Source organism: Neophocaena asiaeorientalis, unplaced genomic scaffold (assembly GCF_003031525.2).
Source record: "Neophocaena asiaeorientalis asiaeorientalis breed wild unplaced genomic scaffold, Neophocaena_asiaeorientalis_V1.1 scaffold648, whole genome shotgun sequence".
NCBI lineage: Eukaryota > Metazoa > Chordata > Mammalia > Artiodactyla > Phocoenidae > Neophocaena > Neophocaena asiaeorientalis.
Genome location: NW_020172781.1, coordinates 4,618,465 through 4,635,928, shown reverse-complemented (window position 1 = coordinate 4,635,928; position 17,464 = coordinate 4,618,465). Strand labels below are relative to the sequence as shown.

General features: G+C 40.3%; 1 protein-coding gene across 5 annotated transcripts in view; it reads left to right on the top strand.

Annotated features, from left to right (window-relative positions):
* MYO1H (myosin IH) overlaps positions 1-17,464 on the top strand; it is a 100,094-nt gene that overhangs the window by 37,778 nt on the left and 44,852 nt on the right. The gene's annotated exons all lie outside the window — the stretch shown is intronic.

Genomic DNA, 17,464 nt, shown 5'->3' with positions numbered 1-17,464 from the left:
GAGCTGGCAGGTGGACTAAAATACCGGGCGGGTTTCATGTGCGGAGCCCAATGTAGACTGCGTAACAAGAAAGGGTTGCACAGAACAAATCTCTTTTGTTTCCTGTCATCTTTAAATGAGTGTCAAAGTAGGCAGGGGGGCTTTGACCGTTAACCGCACAATTTAGCCGGCCTGTTGTGTCCTGTGGGCCCCACCTCCTTGGAGTTTCTCAGATTAGAAAAGAAGACCCCAGCCCCTTATAAATGGGCCATCTCTTGTTCTTTGTGTCCAGACTGCCCAGTGTGAAATCCACAGTGACGTTAAATGTTTTCTAATGAATAATTACTGAAAGGAAATGGAGGACTATATGTGTAATGGATTGTAGCGCATTAAAATGTTTTATTTTGCGCACAAAAATGTTGTCCTTCACAAGCACCGTGATTGTTGCAAAAAGGCCTTTGTGCCGGACCTGTTTCAATGGATTATCTGCAAGCGTTTCCATCCCAAATGGGAATCAAAGGCCGCTTTTGGCAAACTAATGTTTTTCAAGATGGCAGCCATGAAACACATTTAGTATTTAAAGTTGCGGGGTTTAAAGGAATGTTTGAACTCGTGGTCCTCCTTTAGCGACTCTTGGAGCCTTTTTCTTAGAGACAAGCAAAGATGTCCCAGGCGTGGGTGGTTGGCACTTTCTCTTGGCTAAATTTCATTTTATTTTTTTTCCTGGATGCATGTGGATGAATATGTGACTGCAGAGTATTGCAAATGTCACCTTGTGGTGAACTTATTAAGAATTTCCCAGTGGGTTTTACGGGGCAAACTATTGGGATTTGAGTGGCTATTCAGCGTCTAAGCATTGAGATCCTTGGGTTTGTGTGCCAGCTCTAATCGGTTTATGACAAAACTAATGGGAGTTTCTGTGCTGCTTGAATTGGTGCGGGGATATCTACTTCAGAGTTTCAATACTGTTTTGTTGCCAATGAGACAACTGCCATAGCAAGGGTCTCTCTGTCTCTCCCTGGAATTTTACTAATACTGATGTGAGGGTGCTGAGGACAAGAATAGCTGTGTCTGATGCTTGGTGAAATTTTTCTGGAAGGTAATGTTCCAAACTCTTTGGTCATCTGCCTTCATGGGGTCGAGGGTAAATGTGTTCATTCCCTGGAAAAAGTCTCTTTGGTCCTCATGGATGTAGCCAAAGACATCCACAGTCTTGCTTTTTTCCATGGGATTAATCATATTGAAGTATTGTACTAAGAAAAAAAGACCAGATACGCATTTCTCATCTGCGAATTAAAGATGTCGACAGAAGTGGGTCTTGCTTGCAAGATGCTGCCTGAAATCCTCGTTGGTTTTTAAGTTTTAGATAAGAGACACAGCCACAGGATTCTGTGTTAGAAATAGATACAAAAATCAACAGTTTTAACAGGTGCAACAGAGGATTGATCTCCTTTCCGATAACGTGAACGTAACTTCCATCCCCCGAGTCTTTCTCTGTTGGTTTATCCTGGTTACCTGCTGTCTTCACAAGTCTAACGAATTTTCCAGGTGAAACAAGGCTTCTCAGTGACTTAGCTTTCCCAGCTAAGATTTTATAGAGAATAAATGAAAAATAAAAGTGTGCACTTCCTCACAGACACTGCTCTCCTACATTCTTTATCTTGAGAGGAAACATGACGATTAAGATGTGATATTTTTTTTTTTTGGTTTTGTTTTTTAATTTATTTATTTTTGGCTGCATTGGGTCTTCATTGCTGCACACAGGCGTTCCCTAGTTGTGGTGAGCGGGGGCTACTCTTCTTTGTGGTGCGCGGGCTTCTCATTGCAGTGGCTCCTCTTGTTGCGGAGCACGGGCTGTAGATGCGCGAGCTTCAGTAGTTGTGGCATACATGCTCAGTAGTTGTGGCTCACGGGCTCTAGAGCGCAGGCTCAGTAGTTGTGGTGCATGGTCTTGGTTGCTCTGCGACACGTTGTATCTTCCTGGACCAGGGCTCGAACCCGTGTCCCCTGCATTGGCAGGCAGATTCTTAACCACTGTGCCACCAGGGAAGCCCAAAGATGTGATGTTTTTTATAAGGCTTTTTATTGTGGGGTATAACCCACACGCTGAAAAGAGTATAAATAAATGTGCAGTTTGATTAATTATTATAAAGCTCACACCCATATAACTACCATCCTGGTTACCCCAGAAACCCCTCATGTGCCTCTTTCATTCAACTCCTTTCATAGCCACTACAGATAATCACTATTTGGATTTTCATGACTTTTTTTTAATCAATTGCTGAGTATTTGCAAAAAAATTATAGTTTTTAAAAAAATCAGACTAGTTTCACAAAGTGGAAGCATCTAGATGATTTTAACTGGTACAGAGATGGCATAGTTATGTGTTCATGTGTATTGAGGAAAAGAACTAGCAAACCGAATGCATCACTGTTCAGATACTATTACTTAGAACAAAATGAAAGTAGGCCTTGTTGCTGATCTTGCATCAATACAAAGAAAAACAACGGAGTCAGTGATAGAAAAAGGTCAGACTTGGACCCAGCAAAAGTCACAACTGAAACGTGCAGTGACTGGATTCATTAGTGATTGTCTTTTGGATGGAGTAGATTGCTTCCAGTTTAGGTTTGGAAAGAGAAAGCAGATATCCAATAGCCTTTATTGTTCAGCCACCAAAGGCTTTGTAATTCTGTCAGCAAAAATGAGAGCTTTTACTCACAAGCTACAAGTCACCAAATAACTGTTGAGGAACATCAAGGTGTGTGTCCTTGTTATTTTGTTGATGGAGGGCAGGGCGCCACTGATCGAGAGATTTATTGAGAAGGCATATCCCTGTATTGAACCTCATGGTTTAAAATTTGAGCTCTAGCTTGAGCCCAAAGATCATCCTTTTTCTACTGAATTTATAAAAAAAATTCTATCCATTATGTTATTGTTACCAAACGCAAGTCATGCACCTGATGCACAGTGAGGCCAAACAAACTAAAACCTTGGAGTTTGGAGCAGAGAAAGGTTTATTGCAGGGCCGAGCAAGGAGACGGGGGCTTGTGCCCAAAAAACCCCCAAGTCCTTGAAGGGTTTCAGCAAAGCACTTTTAAAGGCAAGGTGAGGGAGGGCCGTGGTTACTTGTTGCAAACTTCTTGGTGTGGGAATCCTTTGTTTTTGCAGCTGTCCACATAGGTCAGGTCACCATGTTCCTGTAAACCTCCAACAAGACAAATTTTATTCTCTGTTCTGCAAGTTTTTATCTCTGTGTGAATGGACTCTTAAAGGTCAGAGCCCTGAGAATAGGCTACCCTGTATATTTCAGGCTATAGGCAAAATTCTTTTACAAACCATGCAGAGCCAGCATGACTGAGCACAGGAAAAGGAACAGATCTAATATGGAGTCAGATTTGTTCTTCCCTATTACATTGTGTCTTATTTCACTGGTTATAAGCAATAGAAATAACTCTAATTAGGCCAAAAAGGAGTTACTTTTTTCTTTTCTTTTGACCTTAGATGCAGGTGACAAAGATGGAGTGTCCCCAGTTCCTATCGCACATTGTGGTCTTTGTGAAGCCTCTCTCCAGATTTGTTTTCCTCCTTCTTCTCTCCTCCATTCACCGTCCCAATTAGAGATTCCCTCCCCCTCAGGGCATTTGGAACACATCCTTAAATATGGCTATATCCACGTGCAACATGTAGCTTTGATTTGCATGTTGCTTAAAGGGTAAATTTGTTTCTTTGTCTGTCATAATGCATGTAATATCTTTCCATGATACTGTGACTTTCCTGGCGGTCCAGTGGTTAAGACTCCTCGCTTCCACTGCAGGGGGAATGGGTTCTATCCCTGGTTGGGGAAGCTCCACATGCATGCAGTGCACCCGGGGGAGAAAAAAAAAAAAAAACGATTCCCTGGGGTGCATCTCCCATGCTCCTCAGTCCCTAGTGGTAGACACTGAGGTGACCTCCAAACTGAGCTGTCAGTAATGACCATTTCCCTTCTTTATATTGCTGCAATCAAGGTCTAAGTCCCTGGAGAGAGAAATCTGGAAGTCTGAGCTGTGTCTTCCACCCTCTTTTTGGCTAAAGGAGGTGGGAGCATCTTACTGGACTGGACCACGTGACACCTTCCAGTGGGAGAGAGGACACACCTGTGGTAGGGGTGTAGTCAGAGGAGGAGGTACAGGGGCTGTGAGAGCAAAAACAGACATTTAGTACCACAATAGGAAAAAGAAATAACAATACTCTTGGACCCAGTGTCTGACCAGGCAGTGGGAAAAGCAGACAGACACAAGAAGTGGGAACAGTGTGGACAACCGAGTACCTGTACCTGTCACCTCATGTAACGCTGTCTGGCCCACATCCCAGTCCAGTCTGGGGCTATTAGCATATATTTGCATATATATTTTGCAGTCACAGTATACATATACATTTGTACTCTGCTGCTCTCCCTTAAAAGGGAGAAAAGATTGACTGCATAATCTCATAAACATTACTTTAATCTCTATACATACTCTCTCCAGCTGGTGTAATATACTTGACTCTTCACTGTTGTAAATTTGATGTAGATTTTAGAGAACACCACAGAAACCAGAAACATCAGTTGTTCGAAACATTTCCTTAGCAGACATTCTCAGGCACTGCATTACTGGACCAAAGGTATAATAATTATTCTAATGATTTTTTTTTTTACATATGACATTACCTTTCTAGAGAGAATTGAAACTTACTATGCTACTTGCAGTGTATTTGGTTTTAATCTCACCTCAACCTTGCAAGTATTATTCTATCCCTTACTTGATATTTTCTGGTAAAAGCATGATGCTGTCGTTATTTTCATTTGTATGAATTTAAATATTACTGATGTTGAGCACCAATAGGTAATCTTTGGCCCAGATGTCAGGTACTGCACAGGCAACAGTAGTAATGGCAGTAACGTAGCTCAATCCGGGGCATGTTCCTTATTCCAATTTTGTTGCAAGACTGAAAATGCTTCCCAGGCAAGTGGCGGTATGTAGGCAAAACCAAAGGAGATCAAGCTTCTATTTAAAGAATGGCTTTGGGATTTTTTTTCCCATCCTTTTCTTCCATCTCATACTTTTCCCCTCTGGCACTTGGAGCCTCGTGGGGGCGGTAAGCTTGGAGTTGGGTGCAAGAGCTCTGGAGTCAAGCCTCCCTCACTTACCCGTGGGCCTTAGATAGTTCTTTCCTCTTTTGAAAAATCAAGATAGGTGCTATTATCTTTGTAATGGGGCTTTGTAAGGAATAAATGAGAGGATGAGATGGTTGACATAAGGCTAAGGACCCAGCACCAGCACCCAGGGTGCATTTGTGGCCCATCCTCCATCACAGAAGGAGGGTGAGATGCCTCTCTGAGACCCACTACCACCCAGACCACGGAGATGTGCCTTCCCCGGAACTCCGTGTGCTTTTTCTTTTCAGTTCACTTCTTTTTGCCAAAACTTCTCAAACCTGTGTCCCATCAACTTTAGGCACTACAATCGAACCCAAAGCACAGGGGTCCAGTGGTGAGTTTTTAGCTAAAGCTACAATCTCCAAGATAGGGGGGTTTGGAGAAGTTTGGGGGTCCCCATCTGTACCCCTCAAGTCTAACCACATAGGGATCCTTGAAACAGCCCTAGAACTGGCTTTGAGGCCATTGTATCTGGTGGTTTTCTTTTGTGGTTTAAGTAGGATGAGCAAATCTATTCAAGGTTCCAGAACAATCTCCTTGCCACAGAACCGGAAGCTCTAAATGCAGGACACATCTGTGGTTCTCATTCAGATGCAGATAAACCTGTTATATGAAAGGGATGAAGTACTATGTTGGAACATTGAAACAGACATAGAAAAACACATGCGTTTGCTACATAAAAGGCCAAATTGAGTAGAGAAAGAAGAATGAGTTGGGAGTGACAGGTGTGTGTTGAATCCCAGCTCAGCCCCTTACCGGCTGTAGGAACTTAGCCAATTCTCACTATTATTACTACATCCATTGTTATTTTATTATTTACTACTTCTGGGGGAGGGCCTACTTTTTATTTGGTGCTACCTCATATCCTTACAACAAATCTATTAAAGAAATATTGTGGGCTTCCCTGGTGGCGCAGTGGTTGAGAGTCCGCCTGCCAATGCAGGGGACAGGGGTTCGAGCCCCGGTCCGGGAGGATCCTACCTGCCGCAGGGCAACTAGGCCCATGAGCCACAACTGCTGAGCCTGCGCTCTAGAGCCCGCGAACCACAGCTACTGGGGCCCGCGTGCCTGGAGCCAGTGCTCCTCAGGGACAGGCCACTGCAATGAGAAGCCCGCACGCTGTGAACTCGCTGCCCGTGTGCAGCAAAGAAGACCCAATGAAGCCAAAAATAAATTAAAAAAATAAATAAATTTATTAAAAAAAAATATATATATATATTGTGACCTCACGTTATATGGTAGCAACCTATTTGGGAGATTCTGTACCTTTATAGAGTTCCATTGTATTGCATGTACCATAATTTAATTTACCTGTTTCCCTATTGATGAATATTTGGATTTTATCTTTGTGAGATCATATATAATAGGATAAATATAAATAAAATTACTGCATCAAAGAATGTGTACTTAATTTTTAAAATATAATAGCAAATTACATTTCATTGCCATACTCACAAAGAGTATGTTCTCAAACTTTACCTATCAAATTGCCAAAAATGAGAAATGGTATTTCAATAGTATTTTCGATATATTTTAAATAGCATTTCTCTTTGGAGAGAAGTTAAGTATTTTTTCCTTGTGTTTAAAAGACAAATTTTCATGTTCTTTTCTGTGAATTATTGTTTATCTCCTTTGTCCACTTTTGGGGTGTATGCATGTGGAAGGGTGTTTGACTTTTTCTTATTGATTTATGGAAGCTCTTATATTAAGGAAATGAGTCATTTGCCTGAGCTGTGAGTTGCAAATATTCTTTTCCAAAATTGTTTTTATCTTTTGACTCTGCTTTTCATGTTTTTTCCTAGGCTGAAATTTTCCTATGTAGTTGATCAGTCTTTTCTTCTGTGGCTTCTGAATTTTGTATCATAGTTAGAAAGGCATTCCTCCTGTCACCTGTATTTTCTTCTAATATTTTATTTTATAATTTTCTTTTTTAATGTTTCAATCTGTGATCCTCTGGAATTTGTTTTGGTTTCTATTGTTTTTGATAAATGTAATTATCAGGAATGAAATGAAACTTCATCAAATGCCTTTTCAGAATCTATGAGATGCATAGTTTTTCCACTCTTGATCAATTGATACGGTAGATCTATTATTAATAGATTTTCTAATATTGAATTCCTGAAATATATCCCACTTGGTCACGTTTTGCTATTTCTTTATTGTTACACTGAATTCTGTTTACTAATCACTTATTGAGGAAGTTAGTATTGATATACCTAAATGAAGTTAGCTTAGTTTTTTTGTTTTTTTTGTTTTTTTTTTTTGCGGTACGCGGGCCTCTCACTGTTGTGGCCTCTCCTGTTGCAGAGCACAGGCTCTGGACGTGCAGGCTCAGCGGCCATGGCTCACGGGCCTAGCCGCTCCGCGGCATGTGGGATCTTCCTGGACCGGGGCACGAACCCGTGTCCCCTGCATCGGCAGGCGGACTCTCAACCACTGCGCCACCAGGGAAGCCCTAGCTTAGTTTTAAAAAATATTTTTATTGCAAAATACCATACATGGGAAAGAATATGTATGTGTGTGACTTAAAGAATAGTAACTATATGCTACCACCCAGTGTAAGATACTAAGTACAATCCTTGGTTTTCCTGGTAGTTGGATCACCCGTGAATGTATCCTTAAGCAACATATTGCTTAATTTTGCTTGTTTGGGACCTTGACTAAAACAGAATGAAACTACAGGTATATGTGTATATTCTTATGTGACTTGCTTTCTTTGAACGATGCTGCGTTTTTTTTTATAAATCGAACCATGTTGATGGGCCTAATTGTGATTCATTCACTTTCACAGCTGTGTACAACGTAATAGTTGAATTAAACCTCTTTGTTGAATCTCCTTATCCAGGATCTGGCATGTATTCCCATTTCTTGAAGTCTTGTTTTGTGTGCTTCTGGAGTGTGTTAAAAAGAGCATGGACTCTGGAATCAGACTGTTGGGGTTTGAATCTCTGTCAACTATACTATCCGTGTGGCAAGTTATTTAACCTCTCTGAGCCTCAGTTTTCACACCTGAAAAATGGCAGTAAAGTACCTATTACCTCATAGGGTTGTTGAAAGGTTTCAAAGGTTTCAGATGAATTCATATATGAAAAGTACTTGAGGTAGTGCATGGTGCTCTGTATAACTGTTTGGTATGGCTGTATGTGATAGTGATAGCCATGTATTTTATTATTGTTACAACTTGAGGTTGTTCCCTGTTTTAGCTTGTTACAAATAATGCTGCTGAGTGCTTCTTGTGTTTGTCCCTCACTGCACATAAACAAGAGGAATGAATTTGCTTGGTCATAGGGTGTGTGTCCTCAACTTTTACTAGGCTATGCTAAATTGTTTTCCAAAGTAGTTGTACCAATTTACACTCCTATCCACAGAGTTTGAGAATTTCTGTTGCTGGACATTTTTGCTATCCTGTCCTATCAGGTTTTTAAAGTTTTACCAATTTGTTAAGTATGCAGCTGTATTCCATTGGGGTAAAAATTTGCCTATTTTGTATTTTTATTGGCCATTTCATTCTTCAACAAAATGCCTGTTTGTCATTGAGCCGGTTGGTTTTTCTTATTCATCCGTAAATTCTCTTTATGTGTTACAAATAGTTTTTCTTTCACCCTGTACCTTTTCTTTTCACTTTTTAACTATCTTTTGATAAACAAAAGCTCTTGATTTTCATACAGTCAAGATTGCATGTCATTCCCTTTATGGTTGTTATATTTTTGTATGAATTATGAAGAAATCCTACCCCATGGCCATGAAGATAACTTTTACATTCTCTTCTAAAGATTTATAGTTTTGCCTTTCACATTTAGATCTTGATTTTTGTCACATCTTTGAGATATAATTTCACATACCATTCAGGCAATTCACCCTCTAAAATGTACAACTCAAGTTTGTTTTTATCAGTATATTCAGTTGTACAACCGTCACCAAAATCAATTTTAGAACATTTTCACCACCTTAAAAAGAAAATTTTTATACTATAGCAGTCACTTCTCATTTCCTCCCAAACCCACTAACACTTGGCAACCACTAATTAACTTTCCATCTCTCTATATTTGCCTGTTCTGGACATTTCATATAAATGGAATCATGTGATCTCTTGTGACTAGATTCTTTCACTTAGCATAGTGTTTTCAAAGTTTATCCATGTCATGTATCAGTACTTCATTCCTTTTTATTGCCAACTAACATTCCATTGTATGGACACACTACATTTTGTTTTTGCATTCATCAGTTCATGGACATTTGGGTTGTTTGCACTTTGGGACCATTATGAATAATGCTGCTGTGAGCATGTCTATATGAGTTTTTGTGTGGACACATGTTTCCATTTCTCTTGGGTATATACCTGAGAGGAGAACTGCTGGGTCATATGGGAAGTCTATATTTAACATTTTGAGGAACTGCTAGGCTGTTTTCCAAAGTGTCTGCACCATTTTATATTCCATCAACAGTGTGTGAGGGCTCCAGTTTTTCCACTTCCTTGACAACACTTGCAGTTGTCTGACGTTTTGACTGTAGCCATACTAGTGGGTATGAAGTGATGGCTTATTGTGATTTTGATTTGCATTTTCCTATTTCAACTCTTTTAATATACAGACTATCTTGCAGTGTCCTTCCACAAATGATGAAGAAACTAGATAGTTTGTTCTATAGAATTTCCCAGGCTGAATTTAGGTGATTGTGGTGGAAGCGTTTTTTTAAAAGTGTTTCTCATTCTTTGTTTTCCTTTGAATTGGAAATTAGATTCCAGACCTGTGCAGCCTAAACACTAGTCACTAGCCAACTTTGGCTATTTAAATCTAAATTAATTAAAATTAAATTAATATTTCAGTTCCTCGGTCTCATCATATTTCAGATGCTCAGAGACCACGTGTGGCTCATGGCTGCCGCATTGGACAGTGAAGCTGCAGAATATTTTCATCCTCTCAGAAAGTTCTATTCTTTTGAAGTGTTGGCCTGATCAGGTTCAGTGAGGCTTAATCAAGATTAAGCCGTGCATGATTTGAATCCATTGAAATCTGAGATTTGCTTTATGACCCAGGTGGTGGTCAATTTTTGTCAGTGCTCTACGTGCTAAATGTATACTGTGCGATTGTTGGGTGTAGTGTTATACTTGTGTTAGCTAACTGTGCTGTTTAGATTGTCTCTGTCCTACCGATTTTTTGGCCATCGTTTTCTGTCAGTTGCTGACAGAGGTTAGTTAAGGTCTTCCACCGTTAGACTGTCTGAATAAACTGTAGTGCAGTTGACCCCTGAACAACATGGGGGTTAGGGGTGCCGATCCTCTGTGTAGTCGAAAATCCACTTATAACTTATAGTTGATCCTCCGCAGATTCAACCAACCACAGGTCCTGTAGTACTGCTGAAAAGCAGTTTACTCGTGAAAAAAATCTGCATTTAAGTGGACCCACAAAGTTCAAACCCGTGTTTGTTCAAGGGTCAACTGTATAGTATGAACATACAGTGGAGTACTTTGCATCTAAAAAGGAATGAGGAATGTCATTGTAAACAACTCTGAAGGGATCTCCGGGATAGATTTCCCAATGAAAATACAGGTGGAAACATAGCATGTAGAGTTTCCAAGCATATGCCTAAGAAAGGGGGGAAACAAATCTACGTGTGTATTTGCTTCCATTTAAGAAAAGAAACAAACAAAAAAAAACAAACAAACAAACAAAAAAAAAAAAAAGAAAAGAAACAATTTTAGCATTTTAAAGCTTTTGAAATGGTTGTTTACAGTGGGAAGAAGGGAATAGGGTGGAAGGGACAGGCATGGGAGCTAGCTCTTTGAATATGCCTTATTTTGTTTTTGGCACCATTAAATACATTTTACATAATGATAAAATTTTAAAATTAGTTTCCCCAAATAAGGAATGAAACAACAGGAATGGGCTTCCCTGGTGGCTCAGTGGTTGAGAGTCCGCCTGCCGATGCAGGGGACACGGGTTCGTGCCCCGGTTCCGGAGGATCCCACATGCCGCAGAGAGGCTGGGCCCATGAGCCGTGGCCGCTGAGCCAGCACGTCCGGAGCCTGTGCTCTGCAACGGGAGAGGCCACAACAGTGAGAGAGGCCCACGTACCGAAAAAAAAAAAAAAAAAACAGGAATTAACCTAAATATATATCTGGTTACTGGTATAGATGGCCACATGGAAATCAACTATTTCAAGGGAGCTTAAAAACACAGTAATGTGCCCATACAAACCCAGTGAAGTACATTCTGAATAATTAAAAAAATTTCAAACTGTCTTCAGTAATCATGTTGATGATGGTGTTCGTATTGCTATTTTGAGACGGTTGTGTGTATTGTGGAATAAAGCCAATGAGTAATTTACCGTGTCACTGAACTGGAATTTTAGATAGGAGAAAGAGGAAGAGATATAAGTAAAATAAGTTTAAGCACAAGCCCCTTAGTTGTGTATGTGAATTGGTAGAATCAGAATAAACTCATGATGTGTATTATTTTAAGAAAACTTCCTTGCTCTCTAGTGAAAAGCCTTAGAAACAATGATCAACCCAGTGGCAATGAGCGCCCCTAGTGTCTGATTATGGTATCTACCACCTCCCCACTGAAAGAAACCAGAGCTCCTTGGGTAGATTCAAGGTCTGGGCTGAGAATATATAAAATAAACCTAAAAACAGCTTGGCAATTTGATAAGCATGGGAAGCTATCAAGACTATTAAGGCCATGTCAAAAGGACTCAAGAGCCCACTTAAAAGGTTCCCACTGGCCAAAAATCGGATAATTTTAGCATCAGTAAGGGTAAATAATTGCCACGGAATGAAATATATCAAATACATTTAAACCTACTAGCTCATAATATTAAAAACTCATTGTCCCCTTTGAAGGATGCTACAGAACTAACTCATTATTCTGAAAATAGGAAATCAAGCATTTATCCTGCCTTTTTTTTTCTTTTTTCAAACTGTACCTCAGGGTAACCAAGTAATTGATAAGGTTTTCTTTATAGAAAGATCCCAGCTAATAAATGAAGAAGTGGTAGAAGTGGAACATTACCATTTTTTTTTGCAGTCTTCTAAGAAAATGTGGATTTAGGCAATGTGTGTAAGAGCCCTGACATCTCAAAATGACAGCGAGACCTCATGTGCCTTCCACTGGAAGTACACTTCACTGCCTATAAAGTCTTTTTGCCAGGGTAAAACTCAAGCCTGTATTTGATAAGTCCTCTAGGTCAAACTACCAGTTTTTAGGAAATGCAGGGCAAAGAAAAACATGTTAAACAACCCCATCAGCATGCAATCAACAAAAATCCAGAAGGTGGGAAATTCTACAGGACAAATTGTCCAATTTCTTCAACAAATACACAGCAAGAAAAAAAGAGAGGGAGCCCGTAGAACGAGAGAGACTTGAAAGACCCATTGACTAAATTTAATGCGTAGACCTTGTTTGGATCCTAATTTGAGCAAACCAATTATACCAATATCATGGAAGATAGAGAAATTTGAACACTGATTGTGTATGATAATTAACATTAAGGAATTATTGTGAAGGTCTTTATATATGATAATAGTGTTGTATACATATAATTTAAGAGCCTTTTACCTTTTAGAGATACCTACTGAAATATTTATAGATAGTGATATGGTATCTGTGACTTACCTTGAAGGAATCCCTCCAGTGTCGGGAGGAGTGGCGAGGCATAGCTGAAGTCAGAGGGGCCGTCGGTTGGTATTTGTTGAGGCTGAGTAATGGGTACATTGGGTTTGGTATGCGTTTGATACTTTTGTGTGTGAACATTTTTTCATAATAAAACTTTAACTGTATATATTTACAGGAAAAAAGCTCTTTAAGGAAACATTTGAGGTAAAAAAATAGTACTGGTGGTATACTGATATGACTATAAATGTAAGGGAAGTCATCAAATAATGAAGATTGGGGAACATGATACAGGGGACATGCAGGGGTTTGCAAACTTTCCTTTGCCCTCAGGGCTCCTCAGACTCTCTTCCAAGGACTTTCCCTTCCATCTTAATCAGAAAGGCTCTGCTTTTTAATTTTGTATATTGAGGTTTCTTATGACTTACCTTGAACAAAGTGTTCTGAAGTATAAAATAAAATTCAAAAGCTACAACTCAAGGGCTTATTTTCTCCCTTAAAAAAATGCCTCCTTCTCATTTTCCAAGCTTAAGGATAGTAGCCAAACCTGTTGGCTGAGTTTAACATGCAAGAGCTGTGGTTCCCATTCAAACTGCTATTCTACCAATGGAAAAGCCTTTTGGCATCTGTATTAGTCAGGTTAAGCAGCCTTAGGCTATAGTAACAAACAGCCCCCCAACTCTCAGAAGTTTACCACAACAGAAGTTTATTTCTTGTTCACAAAGTCTACTAGGGTCTGGATGATTCTTTAGAACTTCTCCATGTGATGACTGAGGAATCTAGGCTGTTTTGGTTTTGTGGCTCATCCATTCAATGAGAGAAGTTCTCAATCATTGCAGCACTGAAGGAGTCCTAATAACCCACTAAAGGGTCTGGCACAAACGTCACTTCTATTCACAACCTGTTGTCTAGAAGTAGTTATGTGACACCACCTAACTGCAAGGGGAAATGTGGGGCAGCCCGTGGAATATCTGGCAGGCATCTCTGTCGCTGCCAAAGCTTCTCACCATCTTTATTCACATTGTGCCCACCTCCCCCACTGCCCTCCATCCCCCGGACACACTGGGTCAAGCACTAGGTTGTGTAGAAGGTGATCTGATCAGATCACCATTGACAACGTGTTGCTTCCAAGACGGTGGTCCCGTTGGGAGCATCTCATTGAATCCCTTGCCTTCAGATGAGCGAAATACCTAAACCATGACAAAGGGTGGCCTGCTCTATTTTGCAGTGTTGCTGCAGAGCTTGCAAACTAGTGTCCCATGAGGCTAAATACGTGCTATAGGACTTTACGTAAAATTCTATGTTTTAAACTTTTCTTGAGGAATTGAAAGGTTTGGCAACACAAGCCGTATATCCATCAACCAGCCAAAACCGAGCAGTGGCTGCACACAGATGGCCATTCACTCCCTAGTCTTAAGTGAGTCCTGGCCACCTGCAGCTTGACTGAATCCCAGTACCTGCTCTTTAGGTAGCAGAGTTTGTAATCACTGCTGTGTGTGTTTGCGCGGTGGTATCTACTAAGTTTTATCACCCCAAAGATGGAGTTCTTTCAAAGGTATAGTAAAGACCTCTCACTCTTTAATTTCCCTCTTATCTGGTCATTTATGGTGTTAATGTTCTCTTCTTGATAAAGTCTCTTAATCGTCTTCTTTTTGGTCAAAGCTGAAATCCTTCCATTTCTTTATTACTGTTCCCCTTTCTGCTCCAATATTTATCCTTCTGACCGTTCTTGTCAATATCATTAGGCTCCTCTAGTTTGTTCACACCCTTCTAAAGGTATTTTGAAACAAACTAGATAAAAGAAATCCAGATAATTAGAATTGAAATACTGCGACAAACGAAACTCCAGGCTGACATGGATAGACTGTGCTTTGGCCCTTGCAAGTTAAAATTATTGTCACGTTCCTTAATCTAAGAGGTTTTGTCAAATCTCTTTGGGCTGGAAGGTCGCATAAGGCGCTGGGGCTGACTGCAGGACTCACTCCTGTAAGCAGGCTGCGGCTCCCATCTCTAGGACTGGAATAAGAAAGAAGCTTTGTTACAATCTCTGCACCCTCCACCCACAGAGATCCAGCTGCAGTAATATTTGTGGGTACAGCTCCAGAGATTACTTCAGACTCCAGCCCACTCCTAATTTAATATGGGGCTTGTTGACTACTTACCAGCGGATTTCTTTTCTGCTTTATTATGGTCTTGTTTCTAATAATTGTATTATTAATATTAATGAGGACAGAAGCCAGTACTCACAGAGTTGATATTGTATCTGGCACTGTTCCAAGAGCTTTCCATGGTTCTGTTCAAACCAATAACCCTATGAAGTAGGTACAATTATATTCCATTTTACAGACGTGAAACAGACTGGGGCTTGGAGAGATTAAGAGACTTTCCCAAGGATTTGAAACTGGACAGACTCATGTTCCAAAGTCCTTGTGCTTCATCACTATGCTATACTGCCTCCCTTATAAAAAATATTTAAAACGGGAATATTTGTAATCACTAATACAGTTTGATCTAAATGCATCGTTTTCATTCTTAGCAGGTGATTGCACCTTCTAGCTGCATTTAGCTAGTGAAGGGAGACACCTGGTGGTGATCTTGTTTTTTAAAACTTTTCATTATGGAAAATTGCAAGCAAGTACAAAGTAAACAGAAGAGTATAATCCCTCCTGTACCCATCACCTGGCTTCAACAATTATGAACATTCTGCCATCCTGTTATCATTTTTACCTCCACCTATTCCCCATCCTCTCCCCACTTGATTATTTTTTATGGTTCTTTTTAAAACAAAATGTACATGTATCATAATGTACAACATTGTAACCATTTATCTTGACAAATAGATACACCCATGTAACTCAGAGTCCTCTCAAGTTAGAGTATATTTCCATCACTCCAAAAATGTCCTTGGCCAGGCAGTCCCCCCATAACCAGGCAACAATTGTTGTGATTTTCACTGTCGATTAGTTTTGCTTGTCCTAGAATTTCATATAAATGGAATCATACAGCATGCAGACTTTTGTGTCTGAGTACTTTCACTCAGCATAATGTCTGTGTCATTGTGCATACCTGTCATTTCTATTTTATTGCTGTACCCATTCTATTGTATAGATGTTCCACAACCATTCTCCAGTTGATAGGAATTTGGATTGTTTCCAGTTTCGGACCGTCATGAATAAACTCGATGCAAACCTTCATGTTCCAGTCTTTGTGGACATACGTCTACATTGCTCTTGTGTAAATACTTAGGAACAGAATTGCTGGATGAAAGGGTAGAGGTTTGGTTAACTTCATTAGAAACTGCCAGACTTTTCCCCAGTGATTCCATCGCTTTACCTTCCTGTCAGCAATGTATGAGAGTTCTGTCTGCTCCACAATCTTGGGAATGTTCGATATCGTCAGTCGTTTTCATTTGAACTCTTCTGGTGGCATCTCATTGCGATTCTGATGTGTATTTCTCTCATTACTGATGATGTTGAGCACTTTCCTATGTGCTTATTGACCATCTGTCTATCTTCCTTTGTGAAGCATCCATTCAAGTCTTTTGCCCAATTTCTGTGTTTTTTGCTTTTTTTAAAACTGAGCTGTTGGAGTCTTTTATTCTAGATACAAATCCTTTGCAGGTATCTAGTTCACGAACATCTTTTTGCCAGTCTATGGCTTGCTGATTCATTTCTTAACAGTATCTTCTGATGAGAAGGTTTATATTTGATGAAGTTCTAATTTCTTTTTTTTTGTCTCTTACAGTTATTTCTTCCTGTGTCCTAAGAAAATTTTGCCTTTCTCTGGATGCAAAGATATTCCCCTCTATTTTCTCCTAGTAGCTTTACAGATCTTGCATTTATATCTAGATCTAAAATCCATCTCAAATTAATATATATTAACTCTATATACTTATGTATACATATATAAATGTATGTACTGTACAATATATTTTATTGAATAATATACATACATATGTATGTAGTCTGATGTAGGGGTTGAAATGCAATATTTCCTTATAGATATCCGGTTGTTTGTACACCATTGGTTGAAAAGATTTTCCTCTTCCGCACCAAGTTGTTTTGGTACCTTTGACAAAAATCAGTTGGCACACAGTCTTGATTATCTAAAGAAGTGTGAGTCCTCTAGCTTTGTTTTTCTTTTTCAAGATGGTTGTGGCTATTCTAGGACCTTTGCACAGCCATGTGTGCCAGGTGTCCATTTATTGTCTCTCAGATCCAAATTCACCCTTCCGTACCTGCTCTGGGATAATGAAGTGGACTCCTTAAGCATTTCTCCTTGAAGAGGGCATGATGTCAGTCTTTGTCACTGGAAGGTGCTGGAAGGGCATTGCAATAGCAGAAGTTTTCTCCTCACGGCTCCTTTTGTGATGTTTTGCTTTTCCTTGCCTTTCAGCTGCCGTCAGCTGCACAGTGGGATGTGGTGGGCAGACATACACGGACTGGGTACCCAGAGCACGGAGGCCCTAGTGACTTTGCAGCCCTGGCCTGGTCACCACCTTGCCACAGTCCTCCCAGTACAGACATCACACACTCCAGCCCTCCTACCCACAGCTGCTCCCCACTCCCTCTGCACACCCCCAGCCTCAGCTTACCTGAGCCCTGGAGAGCTGTTTCCCACGGCCCTCCCAACCCAAACAGGGCAGCACCAGGTCTCCTGCCCAGCGGTGATCTGGCTCCCTTTGCTCGTCTGTTCC